Source organism: Epinephelus lanceolatus, chromosome 5 (genome assembly GCF_041903045.1).
Source record: "Epinephelus lanceolatus isolate andai-2023 chromosome 5, ASM4190304v1, whole genome shotgun sequence".
Taxonomy (NCBI): Eukaryota; Metazoa; Chordata; class Actinopteri; order Perciformes; family Serranidae; genus Epinephelus; species Epinephelus lanceolatus.
In genome coordinates, this window is record NC_135738.1 from 17,401,652 (window position 1) to 17,422,700 (window position 21,049).

The window sequence follows — 21,049 nt, forward strand, 5'->3', positions numbered from 1 at the left end:
GTCAAGCACGTCTTGCTAAATGTATTTCATCAGTGTTTATGTCCGTGAATGGCCGTGACTTGGGTTTGTACTGCCAGCAAAATACCTCCGCTACTTAAATCCAGGCCCTACTTTTTTACCACAGTGGTTGTCATAGCAAGCGACTATAACATTTGCTGAGTATATTTCACCAGTGTTTCTGATGGCAAGAAGCCACAACCTGAGTGTCTTTTTCAGGGGTGGATTTAGTAAGTCGAGGCCCCTCAGACAAACGCTGTCTTGCCTTACTTTTCACCCTCTCTCTAACTGGGAGTGTTGGTATTAGCAGGTGAAGAAGAACTACTTACTTTAAGTAAAACTATTAAACTATAAAGACTGCACCATAAAAGTCTGAATTTGAATTTTGTACCAGAGTGAAAGATCATCACAGTGTACTTAAGTTTATTCTATGTCTGTTTAATGTCTGCAGTTTTAAATTCTAATATTACCCTTCAATTAATTGATTGGTTGAAGAGTAATCTGTATGTTATCACTAGAGCAGTGATTCCCAATTGGTGGGTCACGGTCCAAAGGTTGGTTGTGGGTTTATGCTGAATGGACCGCAAGTGACTCACAAACATGTCAAGTCTGTACATCTACACATACACAATACAGTTTATTTTTAAGTAGAGTGAATTTCCAGTACAGAGATTTTATTTTGAGGTGCCGTTTTGCGCTGTAGAGTGAGTGACTAACACCTACTTGACAGAGACAGCAAACGAGCTTGACAACATGGCCAAATGCAAGTGTGATGCTGAATGTATAAACTGTGTGGACCTTGAACTAATGACTAGCGATGAATCTGGACCCTGTGGCTGGACCATTTGGGAGTACCTGCTCTAGATTAACTAAATTGCCATACCTGCTAGCACTGTATGTCCACCAAAGGATTTTTTTCCTGTCACAGAGCTCGACATTAACTGTGTTCAGGCAAGTTGAATGCCTCAAATGAAAAATAAACTGTAATATCATCCGAAAATAAACTGCGCACTGTATTGCTGGGAGCGTCAAGCTGAGCTGCGTGCACAAGTCTGTCTCACCACCAAGCGCTAAACAGGACTGATGAGAAAAATCTGACATACTGGACAGTATATAAGGTAGCTCTGGGTTGATGATGTCACATACAACGTAACGCTACTAGTGTCAAATATCTCGGTAACACTGCATGCCAGAGAGAGACTTATTATTTTTAGCCCAGAAGCTAATGTTATCCATCGTGCCACACCAAGCAAGGATCCTACACCTGTCACAAGCTTTATGATCAAGCTTTGAACTGCAGTGTCTCTTTGGAGACTCAGCAAAATAAATCTATAATAATAAATCTGACACAAAATGGCTTCTGCAATTATTCATCTACTTTTCCGATTAAAAATAAGAGTTGGGGCATTGGTAGTGTAGTGGATAGTGCCCGTGTTCTGAAAGTTTGCGCTACCCGCTCAGTAGCTCATCCTGTCAGACTTGTCTGATGAACTAAGCCTCTCACTCGTAATGACCTACCCTGGCGAAAACATTGTTTAGTAGCTACTCAGGTCAGATATGTGTAAGAAGCAGACATACAGCCTATAAATGTAATTATAAGTAGAGTAGCTCATTCCGTCAGGTAGGAAATACCTATCGGAATGGACTATTACCTCTATAAATGTGGTTATAAGCAGAGTAGCTCCTTCTGTCTGGTAGGAAATATCTATCAGAATGGACTATTACCTCTATAAATGTGGTTAAAAATATGGTAGCTCATTCTGTCAGGTAGGAAATATCTATCAGAATGGACTATTACCTCTATAAATGTAATAAAAAATATGGTAGCTCCTTCTGTCAGGTAGGAAATACCTATCAGAATGGACTATTACCTCTATAAATGTGGTTATAAGCAGAGTAGCCCCTTCTGTCTGGTAGGAAATATCTATCAGAATGGACTATTACCTCTATAAATGTAATAAAAAATATGGTAGCTCCTTCTGTCAGGTAGGAAATACCTATCAGAATGGACTATTACCTCTATAAATGTGGTTATAAGCAGAGTAGCTCCTTCTGTCTGGTAGGAAATATCTATCAGAATGGACTATTACCTCTATAAATGTGGTTAAAAATATGGTAGCTCATTCTGTCAGGTAGGAAATATCTATCAGAATGGACTGTTACCTCTATAAATGTAATAAAAAATATGGTAGCTCATTCTGCTACTTACTTACACAGTAAGTAAGTAAAGATCTTAAAAAATGTGCAGTTTAACAGTATACTACTTACACAGTAAGTAAGTAGTATACTGTTAAACTGCACATTTTTTAAAAATGTGCAGTTTAACAGTATACTACTTACACAGTATACTACTTACACAGTAAGTAAGTAGTATACTGTTAAACTGCACATTTTTTAAGATCTTTGGGGCCTTTTGATTGTTTTTTTGTGGGATTGATGAGTTAGAATACTTACAGAATTTTAAATTTGCCATATCTAAACAACATAGTAAATCTGTAGCTGTCTGGGGCCCAGGTGTGCTGCTCAGAACCCAAAGAAGTGCAGTGTAAAGTTGTTTGCTATTTTCAAGGAGGCTGCAAGCAGCAACACCACAGGCCAGGTAATCCACCCATTCTGAATAGGCATGTTTTGAATGAACACTGCACTAGTTTTTCCCTAAACATACAAATGTTGCTTTAAAAAAGGAATTCAAATAACCATGTTGCTGTAAGGCTTCAGATCAAAATATGATAATTTATGGTAACTTATGAAAATTACCTAGCTTAACGTATGGTTATGTCTCAAGAAGGCTGACGCATTGTTTTGGCTAACAATGTTTATAAATCCCACAATACAGACACAAACCATCCACAGTATTATGCAGATATAAAATATGCTGGATAAATATGGACGATAGTGTCAAAGGTAGAAGATGTAAACAGATGAACGTGGGCTGATAACTGAACGCATACACTGATGTACGTGTGGCTCAACACAACGTTCCTGCACAACTAACTAACTGTATTGAATCACTTTACAAGCAGTACATGATAATTGAGGTCAGTGAACAGGGCGTAATAATCTTATTTAAAGATCATTCAAATTTTCACTGTCATAAACAATATGTTCAGAAAAAAGTATGTAATGGTGATCTTTTAATTGATGTGTGTAAGGTTAAAAATATGTGCATTGTATTTGTGAGGGTCAAGCTGAAATTTGTAGTTTTTATACGTCACCCTCTGCAGAAATGGAGCAACAAGTAAAGTGGAGTTGTCGTGAAGCCTGCTGTTTGTATTAATCAGAAGTTTGTAAGATACATAAGCTCGTAAAATGTGATGCATAATTTTATTTAAGGTTTATTCATCTCAGGTGTTTCTTAACTAAGTCATTCAAACTACACAATGTACATGAAATAACTGTTTTATATTGATTATTATTTATGAATGATACCTATTTAAGAGTGCCAAACACACCCTGTAGCACATAAAGTAAGCCAGTGACCATCAGCAGTACCTGTCTAGGACATGGCAGAAAAAGTTATTACTGCTAGGTTCAGCTCAATATGTGACCTGAGGCGGGAGCAGAAATAACTACCCAAACAAGCTGTGTGTGCAAACATTTCCTTAGCCCAGTGGAGGAAGAACAGGAGGAGGACAACAAGCACTGGAGGACAAACGCGGGAATCGATTGATGCGATGGCAGCTGTGATCGTCTCAGCTCTACGGATCAAAAAGGCATGCTTAAACAGCTCCGCCACTACTGGCACACAAACAATCCCTTCCTCTGACACAAATGTTACTTCTGGGAGATGCTCACAGTCTGCGATCCGGCACTGAGCCACTATAACATGAGACATAAAATCAATTTTCATACCTGCACCTATCTTTATGGCTGCTGTCTTATTATTGAATGTAAAACACACTCCTTCAAACCATGAGCATCAAGGGTACAAAGAATTTGTCATGGTGTGAATAGCTCCTGGTGTCATTCACTAAATAAGTCGTATTCATTCAGAGGTACTGATTTGGTACATAATGATTCATTATCCATTCCTATATTAAATGCAATCACCTGTCAAATCTTTTTTTTTTATCCTTTGGGTTTGATTCTCCAACAATGTAACTAATGAATGTGATGCTGATCAGCAGCCTGCTCTCATTTCTGAGATCTGAGATGTAACCCTTTATCAGCACATGTATTTATATAGTCTGTAGCAGGTAATCAGTTATTTGTAAGCTAACATTTCCTAACTAAATCCAGATTCACTTGGATATCTATCTAGTGCTTGCTGAACCTTTAAATGCATTGTTTGTCATTAGACCACATTTGTAATAACCTGCCCGGGGACTACAGATGAAAATCAGCTCATTAGCTAACTCTGGCACAAAACATTGAAGTGGAAACTGAAGTGTTCATTGATGTGCACTGTCCCTGACAAATAAAAAAATAAATAAATGCATAAATAAGACAAATGTTCTTGCTTGGAAGGCTGGAAAACACACTCAGCAGCATCCAATACAAACCACTACTATGCTTCTATGCATGCAGATGTTAATAAGAAATGCCAGTAAAGCAGATGCTAAAAGTAAAAAATACATTTCATAAATAAATAAAGAATACACATTTGATTTAAAGGAACAGTGTGTAAGATTTAGGGGGATTTAGTGGCACCTAGTGGTGAGGATTGGACATTGCAACCAGCTGAAACTTCTCCTAGTTAGAATTCCTTCAGTATTCTTTGTTCAGGAGGTTTTTACAGAGAGAAGAATCATCTGCAGATGTCTCTTCCTCTCCAAAACAAAAGGACCAGGTGACCGGTAAAAACAGTGAAAAAAGAAGTTTCATGTTACAAATCAGCGTTTGTCCAACACTGTTCGGCATATTCGAGACGGGCAGCTGGCCCAGCACCTGCTAATGTGTGCTCACCTATTTTCAACGATAACTTAAGATACAGACATTCAGGAGGTTTATACCAGGAGCCGATTTATCCACAGAAGTTTCTTCCTCTCTTAACTAACAGACCAGAGGTCTCACTCATACATCAATGTGTAGGATCCATACTAAAAATGTACAAAAGCCAAAAATGACGTGCACTAAAGAATATTTAACAATTTCTACAATCAGGCTTCCACCTCACCATCTGTGTCGTCAATTTCCTGTCTCCAAAATGTTCGTAAGCATAGGTCAAAGTTTCTCCCTTCAAGTCTGTTTTGATAGATTACAACTTTTGCATGGGAAGTGACGTACACCTCTTTCAGGCCTCGTTTTGTTCATACACAATGTTTATAAATGAGACTCCTGGTGATTTAAACCAGAAAAAAACCTGAATAAAGCAGTTTCACATAAAGAAAAAATCTGTGTTATTCTGATACTTTCATCGCGGAGGGGCTGCTAACTACGATCGCTGATGCAAAAAAGCGGTTGGCGCTATCAAAAGCGTTTGGTTTGTCCATTCTAGGCTACTGTAGAAACACTGCGGTGCAACATGGCAATTTCTGTAGACAAGGACCCGCTCCCTACTTAGATATAAATGGCCCATCTAAGAGAACCAGGGATGCACGATATTAGATTTTTTTGCAGATACCTGACCAACTTATTTTAGTGCTCAAGTCTCTTCTGTAGTGAAATTAACATTAAAAATATTATACATGCATACTCTTATCGTGATGGACCACCAGCAGATGGAGACATGAAATACAATGCTTTTCAATGTATGTAATATTCATTTATTATTCATAAATATTTTATTTTAAAGCCAATATTGGCCGATACTGATTTGCCGATATTATCAGCATGTTGGTCATTCCGATATTTCATTTTAAAGCCAATATCGGCTGATATTGAAAGTCCAATATCACTGTTCATCCCTAGGTAACAAAAACAACGATTCTTATTTTCAGGTGATTATACACAAAAGAAAACATACTTATTGTATCACATTCAATTTCTGCCAATATATTACCCTAAACTCTACACAATTGACCTTTGAATATTTGTTGAATAAAGGTTTTAAAATGTGGCTACCTCCTAAATTTAAATATATTAAGTAGATTCATTGCCTCTATTTTGAGGTTATAACAAAATCTGCCCCAATTTCAACTTAAAAAATGCTGCTCTCAGATTTTTGTTGCTCACATTCAGATCTGTGTCACATATGAGGGCATAATAATATAAATTGGGACACCTTCATCTATAATGTGTACACAGAGTTGGTGCTGCTCAGATATGCACAGAATAAAAGTTTGTGTGGAGTTTTCTGTTCGGCTCATATTTTAAAATTATAATGCAGCACAGTACTAGAAATGTCAAAAGTTGCACCGTCAGGCCAGCAGCTCTTCTATGTGTAGGAGCGCCTCGCTCTGCATACAAGTAACCCTACAGTGCCTGCTGTCACTACTCCAAATAACATCCCAAAGGCTTCTGGCAGTGCAGCACAGCAAGGATTTAAATACGTGATGAGTTTTGAAGTCAGCTCAAAATCAGGCCCTTGTACAACCTTGCTACTTGAAAGCAATGCTGTTTCACTTCTCCTGTCTTTAAATTACCCAAATAAGGGATGTGAATGAGAAATGAGGTGGCAAACAGAATGACCACTGACAGCTTTAAAAGGAGAGCTATGAAGAGACCACACAGCTGAGATCAGATAAACACACAACTAACACATAAAGCGGATCACAAGTACATGGTGGACCTGAAACAGTTTTGGGAAACAGCTGGTTGGTGTGCATCCAGACTGAAGTGTCTGTGAAGTGTCTATTCAGTAATCTAAAAGGCAGTGGAGCATCTGTACAGGGGCATAGCAGACTCCTCCAGGAGCACACGCAGAATGCTAATGCTGTGAGGCTCACCTCCGTCCTCTCTCCCCTCTCTCTGAAACATACAAGGGCAATGCTGCATTAATCATGGATTCACATCCCTCCTCCTTCACTCTCACCTCACTCCAAACACACTCTCCTCCACGCCTTCCTGTTTCTCTTTGTCTCTCACGATCACACACGCACACACACACAGACACCCGCCTTTCCAACATGTGCGACATTATTAAAGAGACCTGAGACCACAGACTGTAAAATATAAATGTCACTTAACCTGAGAAGCATGAGATTCTCAAATCAATGTAATCAGACTGTCCACTAAAAAAACTCGATGTTCCTGTACCACAACAGAGAATACTGCATTATCTCACATATCTCTCTTAAACAACACCCACTCCAAACATGCACGAGTACGTACGCCCACACACACCACACACCACACACACACAACACAATACAATGCACTCCCATTTTTTGCTCCACTTCTCTGAGCAAGATGAGTGGGAAAGAGATACAGGAGCACACAGTTGTATCTGTGAATTCCATTTTCAAAAACCACTTCAAGAGTAACAAAATTATCAGACGCACATATTGATCAAAGACCTGTGCGGAAAAAATGTTGCGTTTCAAATATTCATGGCATTGTCTTCATCGAGGGGCGCGAGTTCTGCATATTTGTTTCACACAATGTAACAGAATGGTGCCAGCAGCCCAAAGGAGAGAGTGGTGTGAATAAGAGGTGAAATATGAGCAATGACATTATGAGATCTCATTTTATTCATAATTAATAGATGTTACAGAGGGAGACAAATAGCCCTGTGCCAGACAAGATAGTGGGCAATTAGCTGTGTTAACCCTGACATAAAGTGACACCACGAAGACACTGTGTCCAATAGTGACGCAAAAACCCAAACCTGAATAATACTTTGTCCCGTCCCTAGAAAGCCGTACAGAATAATTTGTAATAATAGGCTACGAGGAGGATCGTGAGCAGTTATCTCTATGAACACATATCTGCATATGTATGAAGAATCTGTGGGCAATAGTACAATAGTTTGGTATCTGAAGTGCTCTGGTTTCCATTTGTATACTGAGTCGTATTGACCAGTCACGTCTGAGCAGGCTTACATTGCCTGCAGGTAAACAGTCCGTGTAGAGAGCAAAAGAGGCGGAACGCATTGGGTGAAATGCAATCTCAGAACCCAATGGCTATCTGACGAAAATGTATCTTTTTATTAGCTTTATTGTAATTCATGTGTATTCATATGCAGATATCTGTTTGCTGAGATTAGCCAAATTGTTATCTGGACCTGTCTCAAGTTGCTAATCAAACTGTAAACAATGAGCAGCGTACGGATGGAAGAGAAAGTCTTGGCCTGGATATCCGCTGGCTACTCAGAATCTCCCAAAATACTGACCGTTGCCCCCAGAGGCTTATCAGTGCCAGACAATAAACGAGACTGGGTTTTAAGAGTGTGTGAGGAGTCATGTGTGGCTTAAATTATTAGCTATAGCTCAAGCCAATGCTGAGGAGCTGCATCGGGAAAGGTCCGGCATATTTTAAAGGATCGGACTTAGCTAAACTGAAAGCAGTCAAATGCTGATCCTATCCTCACTGTGCTCTACAATGTTCTGTCCTATTCAGACTGCTACTGTTGCTGCAGTTGTAGCGCTAAAGTTATTCTTACATTTTGCAATTGCATAAATGTGTAGCCTGTACACTATATTAAAAAAATGTTTTGACATCTCGTCAACTATGTGCGTCACATGTCTACAGCCTGGCGCCTTTTCCTAGAATTTGCTGAATCTCAATAGCGATGGCCGGTCTCAAGTCTCCTTCGTGAGGAAGGCTACTGATTCCAAATCCAAAAAAAGAAAACGTCTCAGAGGAAAACAGAGAATTTCAGAGTGAGTGGACAGATTTGTGTGCTTTCACTATGAATGCTGCAAAGCTTAAAGGGATAGTTCGGGTTTTTGGACATGAAGTTGTGTGAAACGCTGACCATCTGTAGCTCTGATGTGACGGTGTCACTACTGTCAACGAGCCTCCTGCTCTGAGAAATGGCCCGTAGCTTACCAGAGAAAAAGTAGTTCTGAAGATATACGGGGGACACGTAACCAAAAGATTTTAAGCTACAAAAAAGTATGCATGTGTTTTGTTAGACTATTTCAATAATTTTAAAACATCCCCGTATTACGTCAGACCTTGCTATCAATTGGGACTATTTTCTGGCCAGTATCACTCCACCGTGCAGGCCCGCAAGACAGCACGGCAACAGAAATCAATCAGACAGTTCACCACCATGCCGTGCAGGTGCGCAGGATAGCAACGGCTAACGAAAACTTCATCGGCTGTTTCCAACAGAGAACCAGTAGGCTATTATTAGTGAGGAAGAAGATGTACTAGCCCTATATATACCTACTACTACAGCGCAAACACCGGCTCAGGCTCATGACACACCCTTGTCAGCTGCTGTAGGTAAACAGAGGAATACCAAAATGGTGCGAACTTGTGATTTCCCCAGCTGTGGGAATAAAAACATCGCCAGCTCCCAATTCCATCGTTTTCCTGTTACAGATGTAACCCGTAGGCAACTTTGGCTAACCCACCACCAGAACAAAGCAGAGACTGGTCGTAATCACATATTAATTCACATTTCTATGTGATTGATTACTCATGTCATAGATTTAGCAGTTAGCCTAATATAATAAACTAAATGCCGACGGTAAAACGAGGCCGCGTATAATGTACTCGCCACAACACAACAGACTATAAGTTCAATCAAACATTTTGTTTTACAGACAATCAGTTACAGACATCATTATATAGACTGGTATTAGGTAATATATCTCTCTTTGGGCACAGCAGTGCGGAAATTGCATTTTCTCTGTCCGTCGGGGTCTGTGGGCAGCTGAAGTGAGCTTGACATACACGCAGTTGCTTCATCCTCGCTGGTAGCGAGGTTCATCCCAATTGACACAAGCCCAAGTTGCCTACGGGTTACATCTGTAACAGGAAACCGATGGAATTGGGAGCCGGCGATGTTTTTATTCCCACAGCTGGGGAAATCACAAGTCCGCACCATTTTGGTATTCCTCTGTTTACCTGCAGCAGCTGACAAGGGTGTGTCGTGAGCCTGAGCCGGTGTTTGCGCTGTAGTAGTAGGTATATATAGGGCTAGTACATCTTCTTCCTCACTAATAATAGCCTACTGGTTCTCTGTTGGAAACAGCCGATGAAGTTTTCGTTAGCCGTTGCTATCCTGCGCACCTGCACGGCGTGGTGATGAACTGTCTGATTTCTGTTGCCGTGCCGTCTTGCGGGCCTGCATGGCGGAGTGATACTGGCCAGAAAATAGTCCCAATTGATAGCAAGGTCTGACGTAATGCGGGGATGTTTTAAAATTATTGAAATAGTCTAACAAAACACATGCATACTTTTTTGTAGCTTCAAACCTTTTGGTTACGTGTCCCCCGTATATCTTAAGAACTACTTTTTCTCCGGTAAGCTACGGGCCATTTCTCAGAGCAGGAGGCTCGTTGACAGTAGTGACACCGTCACATCAGAGCTACAGATGGTCAGCGTTTCACACAACTTCATGTCCAAAAACCCGAACTATCCCTTTAAGTACTAAATAATCAGCCCACTGCAGAGTAGCTTTTTTTTGTAAAACATATTAAAGAATGCTCATTTAGACCTATTAGGAATGTTTATAGGCTAATTTAGATTAAATACGGGGCATCGGTAGTGTAGTGTATAGTGCCGGCGCCCCATATACAGAGGCAATGCCTCGCTGCAGCGGTCGCAGGTTTGACTCCGGCTTGCAGCCCTTTGCTGCATGTCAACCCCCACTCTCTCTCACCCCATTTCACTCTGTCCTGTTCATTAATGGAAAACAGCCCAAAAAATAATCTTAAAAAAAAAAAAATAATAATAATAATTTAGATTAAATAGGCTGTGTTGCCGTCAATATGTATTGCGGCTCCAAAAAATTAAAAGTCTTTTGCCAAAAATGGCTCTTTTGATAGTAAAGGTTGTTGACTCCTGCTCTAACTGAGCACGTCACGTCTATTTCAGATGTTGTAACCCTTCAAGACAAACTTTCAGTTGTATTATATCATTTATTGAAGCTGATTAACTTATCTTTTTAACCAGCACCTTCAGTATTTGGACCTACCTTGTGAAAATAAGGTGTGCCAAAGTCAGTAGGCAGTCAGACCAGACTCAGAATCGGCACATACACAAAGGATGCCGATCAGAAAAAAAAATATTATTATTGACCTTTTGCTAAGCCCCGCCCCTTTTCGATGGTCCAACAAGCTGTCAGAGTAAGCATGGAGCCCACACTGTGACTAACTGCACTCCCTGAAGAAATATTATCATATTTGTGGAAAAATGAAAGAGTGATTCCAGAGAGAAGCAGACAGAGGGGTCTGCAGTCTGTGTTTGAAGGATATATCCAGGATGTCAAACTGACTCAGCAGCAACAACAGGTTAAAAAGACAAAGATAGTTAGAAGCTAAAGTCGAACTATAGGCTACAGATCACAGTGTAAACGTGAACCACCACATCACTGCTGATCGCCATGCAAGACAATGAATAGAAAGGGAAACTTTGCTGATATTGATCCAGCTGTGTGGCATCGCAGTGTGTGCAGATGAACTGTGTTTGGCTTCACCCCTGTGCCACTGCCAGCAGCCGGGCCTCTGCTGCCGGACAGGCAGGGATCTCCGGGAGAAGTCAAACACCATTCATCTGCATACAATCACACACAGCTGGTTGAATATCAGCAAAGTTTCCCTGCTTCCCTTCACTGGTTCCTGTACAGCAGGGTCGGCCTTATGAAGTCTTATAATCATTAAAAAGCAAAAGCAGCATATGTATACATTCAGTAGGCTATATCTTCAGTAGCTAGTAGGGATGTCCCGATCCGATATTCGGATTGGTATCGGCCGCCGATATTAGCAAAAAACAGGCATCGGCATCGGATCGGACTGCATGGAAAAATGCCGATCCAAGAATTCCGATCCAGTTTTTCACAGAGTCCTATCCAGGTTTTCCAGCCAGCCCAGCACTCCGCGATTCAAGCAGTCCATTCCAGTGATCCGCTCCAGCTCTTACTATCAATCCACCAGGCCAGCATGCAGACGGCAGACACACACAGAGGGAAGGGTAGGAAGAGTAGCGGTCAATTTAGTTAACTGACTGATTTGTTTTCTGCTCTGGTTTTTTGAGAGTGATATTTTTATTTGGTTTATACTCTTACTGTTTAAGTAAAGAGCACTGATGGCATTGTTTTGGGCACAATTAGTGAAACTGGAGCCATGGATGGACTATTGCTTGTTTAAACAGTCGTACAATATTGTGTGCCTGTGCACCAGGCTGGCACTGACTACTAAAATAACTGAAAAGGAAAGGCTGCATTGTTTGTTAAATGTCTTGTGGTGTTAATCTATTTTTTATTTATTAGGGAGCTAAAGCACAAGTGTGTGGAGTCTTGCTGCTATTTTAATTTCAATGTTAGACATTTTAAAGATTTCTTGTGTTGATTTATTTTCTATTTATTAAGGGGCCAAAGCAGCCGAAGCAAACCAGCTATATTTTTATTTAATGTTAATGTTCAAGTTTAAAGTTTGTTTATTTAACCCTGTTAACAATAAACAGGTCAGTTTCTCATACCAACTGTTGTGGATCATTCTAACTAACCTGATTAAGTAGTTGTTCTTGTTAGAGTAATATTGCTTGATCAAACCTTTTCTAACATGACTGACAACAAAATAAGTGAATATGTATAATATTCTTGGATCGGTATCGGCCAAAACTCAAGGCTGTAATATCGGTATCGGATCGGAAGTGAAAAAGCTAGATCGGGACATCCCTAGTAGCTAGCTAGCTAACCCTACACTTCTCAGGGTTTGATTTTGGTTTTGGAACAGGAAAGAAACGTGTATCTTTTTCCAACCTCTCCAGGTAATGAGTATCATTAATACACAACGTGCCCCAGGCACAACATTTAGCTCCAAATCCACAAAACCAGCCTGAAAATGACGGAGATCTGAAAGGATTGCATTGGAGTCAATGGAGCACAACTGTGTTGTTGTCAAACCCTGGTCTGAACCCGACGACGCTACGTTATGATTGGCCAGTCTGGATACAAATATACATAAAACAAGGAGTAAAGGACAATTTATACATACATACTAACTTTAAACAGATGACTATAACATTAACTTGCAAAAAAATAAGATAAGCAAGTGAAAATTACGAGTAAAATAAGAGCAGAAAAGAGGCTGTGTATGTGCATGTGTGTAAATGAAAGGGAGCTGAGCCATGGGTTTGTCTTTAAGGGCTATTAATTCAGTGAAGAAATCTTTCCCATTTCAAATAATACCATTCAATCCTGCCCAGTACAGAGAAGGACACTCGTTCATACGCCGCCACCAAGCAGGCAGATAATGCCAGTCTGTGATTGATGGAGCGTGAGCTGACTTCCATTGTTGGACAAGCAGTCTCGGTGCCAATAAACCTCGATCAAGACGTCCCTTTTGTTTGTCATATGTGGGCATTCTCATATTCATCGCTGTGGCTGTTACACACACAGAATTACTGTGATGTTGATTATTATAAATGGTCACTTGACATACGCAGCAATTAGAAGCTCTATTTCTTGTACTTTCTTTAGAAAGGTCAAAGGGCAAGATCAGGTGCACTAAAGCATTCCTGTGGCTGGAACACATCAGCACATCTTTGCTTTCTGTTATGATGGCTTATACCTGAGCCTGACTGAAGGATGGGCTCCACACCTGCTGTACCACTCTGCTACCTCACAGATTCATTTGTAAAGAAACCATAAATTCAAAATCAGATTTCAGCACAGTACACAATGTAATACACCAGCTGTTGAAGCCATTATTGAAGCAACACGTCACCTCATACCGAACAACTACAAGCTACACGTACACATACAAAATAGGCAGCTGTCAGATGAGCAGCATGATCGATAGTCCCTTTATTGCTTTACCAGCCTGAGAGTGAGAGTCCATGTTTAGGCACTAATGCACTCCCCACTCTGATCAATACAGAAAGCTGCTGATTTGAATACAAGGGAGAGACGAGAGAAGAGACGCCATGTGATACTTTTATTTTGGGTCTTTCTCGGCAATGTGACTTTGCTTTAGGTGATCACAGTCAGGACAACAGTATTACCACAACAATGTTTCGTCTAAGATTAGACGAAAATATGACAATTAGGAAAATATAGCAGGTGATATTGGTGATGTTGTTGGTGTCCTTCAGTCAGGTCAGACAAAAGAAAGGCTTTAAAAAAAGGCACACAGAGATGGACTGGGAGATGACAAGTGGGCTCCAAAAAGAGAGCACTGCGAGGGAATGATAATAGAAAGTGTAAAAGGGACCTTAAGAGAGGGATATTGGAAAGAAGATTGAAGTTGGTAAGAGGCTAGACAAAATGCAGGCTGTAGAGAAATGTGTGGTGTGGAGGAATGAGGGGCTTACGAAAAATGAAAGAAGGATGTGTGGTGGTGCAATAGCAGAGGGACTTTTAATGCACTGGTGCAGCTGTGCTGACATAAAAAGCACCCATATACCCAGAAAACCGGCAAACATGATACTGTAAATTAAATTTCCTTTTTCGTTTCATGTCAGTTCAGAAAAGTTTGACTTGCACGTGAGTTTTGAATCAAAATGCATTGTTTCTACAATATGTGCTTTACAAATGCGTGTATAGACCCTTTTACTGTTAGTAAACAGGTGGACGGGGCTTAGCTGGAGGCAAAACAATTCTCCACAGACATCAGCCAGCGGCATCTAGCAAGTTCTGCTGGCTTGTTTTAGACGATGAAGGCATTTGGAAATACTCAATCTGAGCAACAGAAGGCACTCTGGCACAAACTGGACCGTTTATAAATTCGAAGCACTGTTGATATGCACCATTCAGTTATCCAGAGCACCGCACTCTCAGGGTGGCAGAGCACACTCCTGGACCTCTGTCTGTGGAGACGGAGCAGCAGAGCGCCAAGTGGAGTGAATGTGTGATTAACTTAACTGTTCATTAAAATAACCCTCCGTGTCTTTGACCTCTCATTTTAGTGTAGAGCGTCAGACTGAATTTCTGAATGCACCATGTCAGGTCACTCACTCTCCAGGACTGTGAGTGTTACTTGAATAAGTAAACACTGACCAACGGGACCAGAATGGCTGACCCGAATGCTCTCATTCAGTAGATGAGTGGATGGATGGATGATGTCACAGGAAGCTTTGTAGTTGATTACTATGCCAATCTTATAAAGGAGGAGGACACTTGAAGGGTTTCCTCCAGTTTGTTTTGCTATCGAAGCTCATTCATGCATTCATTCATTTTCCGTACCGCTTATCCAGTCGCGGGGTGCTGGAGCCTATCCCAGCTGACATTGGGCGAGAGGCAGGGTACAACCTGGACAGGTCACCAGACTATCACAGGGCTGACACACAGAGACAGACAACCTTTCACACTCACATTCACACCTACGGCCAATTTAGAGTCACCTAACCTGCATGTCTTTGGACTGTGGGAGGAAGCCGGAGTACCTGGAGAAAACCCACACTGACACAGGGAGAACATGCAGACTCCACACAGAAGGGCTCCCCCATCCTGTGTTCAAACCAGGAACCCTCTTGCTGTGAGGTGACCGTGCTAACCACTGCACCACCTTGAAGCTATCGAAGCTAACGTTAGTTAATGTGCTAAAAAGTTAGCGTTACAGAGAAATCCAATATTCCTCTTAATACATCCCCAATGTCTGATTAGGTGGACATGATAACCCTTGATACACATAACGTTATTCATCTCTACATCCAGTTCTTTCGCCTCATTGCATTTAACCTTAGTGGGGCCTTGTATGTGGTCAAATTTAAGTTTTGAGCCACGACTCCTTCTATTCTGTCTCCCAATAACACAAGATGACATTTTAAGACTCCTATGTAGCCTAAAGCCCTGTGGTGGAAAGTCGTGTTTTGCCTCCAGCTAACAAACTGACATCATTGTGACGTCAACACTAAAAGGGTCTATTGTCAGTAAAAAGGGTATAGCAGAAAACATGGAAGCCAAAAATGTGCTTAAAAAGTCCTAAATACTATATTGTGTCACATGGAATCTAAACATTGCACAAAAGTATATTTGGTGTGTAAATAAATTTTCTGGTGGACAAGTGGAGTCAAATAGATGTCAGAGCTGAACAGCATGACACGACAGCATGCTGGATGGGAAGCAGTGGGGTGAAAACCAGATCGAGACAGAGAGTGACACTTATAGACTGAGGACATTGCTTCCTGCTGGTCACTGTGAAATGACAAAAAGGAAAAAACAACAACAACAACAACAACAACAGCAGCATGGTGGAGATCTGTGTCCTGCTCACATTGTCTCCATTTAACCCCCACAACAGGTACACTACCTGTGGAGACTCAATTAGAAAGCCATTAGCCGCTGACAGACTGAGGGCTAATTGCTGCCTCAGGGGGATTCAGAAATGGGAGGATTCAGTGTACAAGGACAAGAACACGCCATGAAATCCATCAACCGGCAACATATTTTACAAGGACAGGAAGCTGTCTTATATTTCACTGAGCAGACTGCTATTACAGCAGTTGACTAGTTTGATTTCTTTTTAGTCGGGAGGCTTTCACAGGACAACACCAATTTGTGAGGTTTTTATGAGCAGTGGAAATGTAGAATCAATACAAGCACTACATTTGTGCACCGTGCTCAGGGCCAGGCAACGCGGAAATCAAAAAGCACAGTACTCCAGCAATTTAGCATTGTGCTTCTGTAACATTGTGAGACTTAGGAGTGAAAACAGTATCCAAATCGACGCTGCAGAAGAGATGTTGCCTTTGTTATTTCCTGCATTCTTTTTCTTGGCAAAACCTAGTTTCTACAGGTCCCATAATTCAATTCCAACACACACAGTTTGATGAGAGATTAGGGTGTGTTATACTTGTTGTGGCTAACGTAGCCTCAAGCTGCAAGCCTCAAGGTGAGTAGAGGAGTGGGCCACACAAGTCTAGTAGCCGCACTTCTTTCTAACTCCACACCCACAGACTTTTTTCTTTTTTTTCAAACCTGTCGTCTTCAGCCCCAACAGATGCTGATTTATCAGATTTCACTCAGTTACCTCAGGAGCCAAAAAGGCTTTGTAAAACTTTTTTTCACAAATGCAGCAGTACTTCCTGAGACCTGTAAACAGACTTTGATGTGGAGGAAAAAAAAAAAATCAGTGGAGTTCCCCTTTTAGGATGCAGGGTGGTGAAGGTATGGATTTTTTCTTACAGTGGTGAAAAGCAGGGGGGGGTTCCTGCCAATGCTTTGGGCCAATTACTTTTTTATAGTACGTCACAGTGCTCTCCCGGCACTTGGTGCACAGAGCGTTATGGACGTGTACATCATGCATGTCACTGTATAATTCTTGGTTTATCAGTGAAGTGTATGAACTTTCTTTACTAACAGTGACAAACAGAGTGATGGGACCACTGACTTACATGACTGGTCCAATGTGGGTTAAATGCACAGCGGCAGATCTGTATTATATAAGTATCATGTATGAAATGTCTGTATCATCACTGCGCTGCATTTTTATTAGCTATGATAACCTGGTCACATTTCTCTACACATCCAGGCACCATCTCACTTCCTCTTCCTCTCCTTGCAGTTCTTGTACTTATTCATTTAGCAAGATTTATACTTGTGTGTCAGCTCTACACCGTAGCCTACGCTGTTGTGCAGTAGTGTGTCTGTGTCACAGTTAGAGTTACACCTCCAAAACATTAGTTGACAGCGGGGTTTTGTGAAGCGCTGGAAAGTTTAGTTGATTCAAAACACACATTAAACATGGCTTAATAGAGACAATTTCAAACACAAGTACACAAAGCACTTGTATTTATCTGGACACATTTTCTCCACAAATAGACTAATGTTTTTAGCACAAGCCTATGGCATTTTATATTGTATACATTAGCTTAGCGGCTAGCAGACTCTACTCATATGAGGCCAGCAACATTTAACAAAGGTTATGTTACAAAATTTGGTTCCATTACAACTCACAAAGTTCAGTAACAAAACAACTGTCTTATACTACACACATTTCCAAACAAATATAACATGCTAACGTTATTAGCAAAAGCCTATGGCATTTTACACTGTATAAATTAGCTTAGCGACTAGCGGAGAGTTCCTCTGCTCATATGAAGCCAGGATAAATCCTGAAGTATAAATCCCCAAAGGATGAATTACACACAGATGCTATTTTTGTGGAGGCTTTATTGTCTTCACAATTTATTGTTTCTAATCTGTGAAATGAAAGTTAATAAAAGCTTCGTTTCCACTGAGGGAAATGGCTTCAGCTTACAAAAATAGACAGGAGGTCTGTGTCGCTGTGAAGTGTAGTTACATTTCTGGGGAGGTGCACGTCAAGCTACAGCGTCAATTCGACGCAGAAGTATAAATCCCGCTTAAAACTTAAGTGACATCCATTAACTACTTTGATTACACTTCAGCAATATACGCTGTCTTACATTTGACACATATTTCCAAGTCTGCGAGAGAAGCACCAGTCTCTGTCCATCTGTATCATGGCAGCCTTTGGCATTGTTAGGTTATTACTCATGACGTGTAACTAGTCACATTGGCAGGGAATTGAGGGAGGCTACAGAGTGGTAACTGAAGAAAGAAGACCTGCATCTAAGCTGAAGAGACACATTTTTCAATTAATTTATTATATCGACTAAATAAAAAGTGGTGATGATGGCTGAGACGTCATCACCCTGGTATTGCTGTGATGTGGGTATAATCACAGCCTAAGTAGTTAGTCCTCCCAACAATTCACATTCTTGTCAATGCTAGAATTAACTCAAATTATGCCTTGCAATATTTACAAGGTCTCACAATTTAACTTCTACACAATAAACAGTCAAACTGTAAGACAGGCACCGATCCATTCTTATTCCTCTCTATTACTGATTCCAATACCTCAGCTTTCAGAGTATCTGCTGATAGCAGAGAATCAATCTGATAGCAGTTTTTCCCAGATGTAAAACTCTATACTCATTGGGATCAGTTTATGTGAGGTGACATGAGGCCAGACATTGCTGTGGCAGCCTGCCACGACCGACTAGATGGATCTGATAGTGGAGACAGAATTTTTTTAATGACATCGACAAAGTATCTTCTGTGAATCACTAACGTCATGGGCAATACCCAATCCCCCTCACAAAGCCAGTATCAGCCCTGATGGTATAGGTATGTGCATCCCTGCTGAAAGAACACTGGCTAATTCTACCAATCACAATATTCTGCATGAAACTGACATCATTCACATCCAATTTGAAAAAGTGAAAATCTAATAAGACTCAAGCCTCAGTTTCAACACTTTCTTCATGTAACTGCAGTTGGAAAGACATTCTTTCCCGAGAACCCGTCTGCGAAGGCAGCCTTGGCCCCCAAAGGCTATAAATCTCAGCAACAAGCTCTGTGGCTTGTTTTGGAAAGCCGGCTACAATTCAGCCATTGTTGGCCGTGGTAATTACAACAAAACTCTGCGAGATCCTCGAGAGGCTGAATAGTCTGTGATCTTATTAAAAAGTCCATAAAGGCGAGGTTATTATATTAGGTGTGTGTAAACAAAGTTAATCTCCACGTTGTAATAAAACGACCTGGTTAATGGCTTGTGAGCATTAATTGGAAAATTAGTTTTATTGCAGTTATGTTACTGGGCTGCTGTTATTGTTGGTAGATGAGTTGATATTTCAGTGACCTATTTACAGTGTTTATTGGCTAATCATGATGAGTGATTGCCTGATTGATGGATCTTTGTTACACACTGTATTAAACTGCAGGTGCATGTAAGAGTAAAGACATTGTATGAGGGATGTAGGTTTAGATTACATACTATACAGAAACCTTACATACACCCTATCACTGATCCTTTGACTTAGGATGCTCAGGATTCTGGACTGAATGTGTTTGGAAAGCATTTCCAAAGTTCAGAGTCCATTGAAATCAGAAACTCTAAATGCATTATGCTGTTGAGGTCGAGGAGGCTTTAGACTTCAAACAGCATGTTCCCACAGCTCTGTATTCTGCATAGGATTCCTGAAATTTTAACAGACGTCTTCCCTTCATGCTGAAGTTGTCAGGCCTCCAGCGTCTCAGACAGTGACATCAGCAAAACGCAAGTAAATCTTCTAAAACTGGGTCATATTCAAATCTTTCTCTGCAATTGGCAACAATTGCTGGATTAAAAGTAATTATTTTCTGGGCTTTTCAAGAACTGGTCAATCTGTTTCAGATAAAGGAGAATCACTGTGTATATATTTAGGCTTTATAAAGGATCTGTATTAAGGACCTATAAAGGATTTCTTTTCATGTTGGCTGGAGAAAAATACCCACTGCATTCAAAACTCAGACTCTTTCTAAAAGCTTACTGACAACATAAACTCTTGGAGAGCAAATGCAAATAAGCTCAAATCAAACATTTACAATTTGTCTCAAACAGCAGCTTCCACTTGTCAACAAAACTGAGTTAAAAACACATTCACCTCACATAACACTTGAATGTGTTATCCATCATTATCCTTCCTTTTGTATGTCCATTATTGGTGCATTGGGGAAACTGGATGTTCATTGATAAACATACAATATCTTTTGAATTATCAGGCCACAACTTAATTTCTTCATACAACCCTGATGTTACTGTAACAGGCCAAGGATCTAAAAATAAAATCAAACTTGAATCCTGATTTTTAGGGGATTAAGAAAGACTAATATGGCAGTACAAAATGAAATAGTACACGCAGATATGTACCAGTCAAGTCCGTCATGTGGTTTGCTATCTTTATGCTTTTTTCCCAGTTAAACGGAGGTACAATATGGAAGGACACTCTGACTCTGTTGTTGGCATGCAAACAGTGTAGACCCACACAAGACACTGCGTGACGCCATGTGTGAGTGGGTGGGCTGTCTCTGTAGGACATTTTCTGGAATTTGTATGCATTTTGTGTTTTTGCTTACAGGATCGTCGCTGTTGTTGATGTCTCCTGCAGATTCCATACGTGTAAGGGAATTATTGATTATTCCTTATTGATTACTACTCATGTATCTAGAGCCTGTGTAACTGTGTAAAGTAGTGAAAAAAACACAGTAGAGTCGATCATGCTTTTAATGTCTCCATCTACCATCAACACCCTGACACTCACTCTCTCTTTC

At 40.6% G+C, this 21,049-nt stretch overlaps 1 long non-coding RNA gene across 1 annotated transcript in view; it reads right to left on the reverse strand.

Moving 5' to 3' along the window:
* LOC144463455 (uncharacterized) overlaps positions 1-21,049 on the reverse strand; it is a 112,592-nt gene that overhangs the window by 43,711 nt on the left and 47,832 nt on the right. The window lies entirely within an intron of this gene.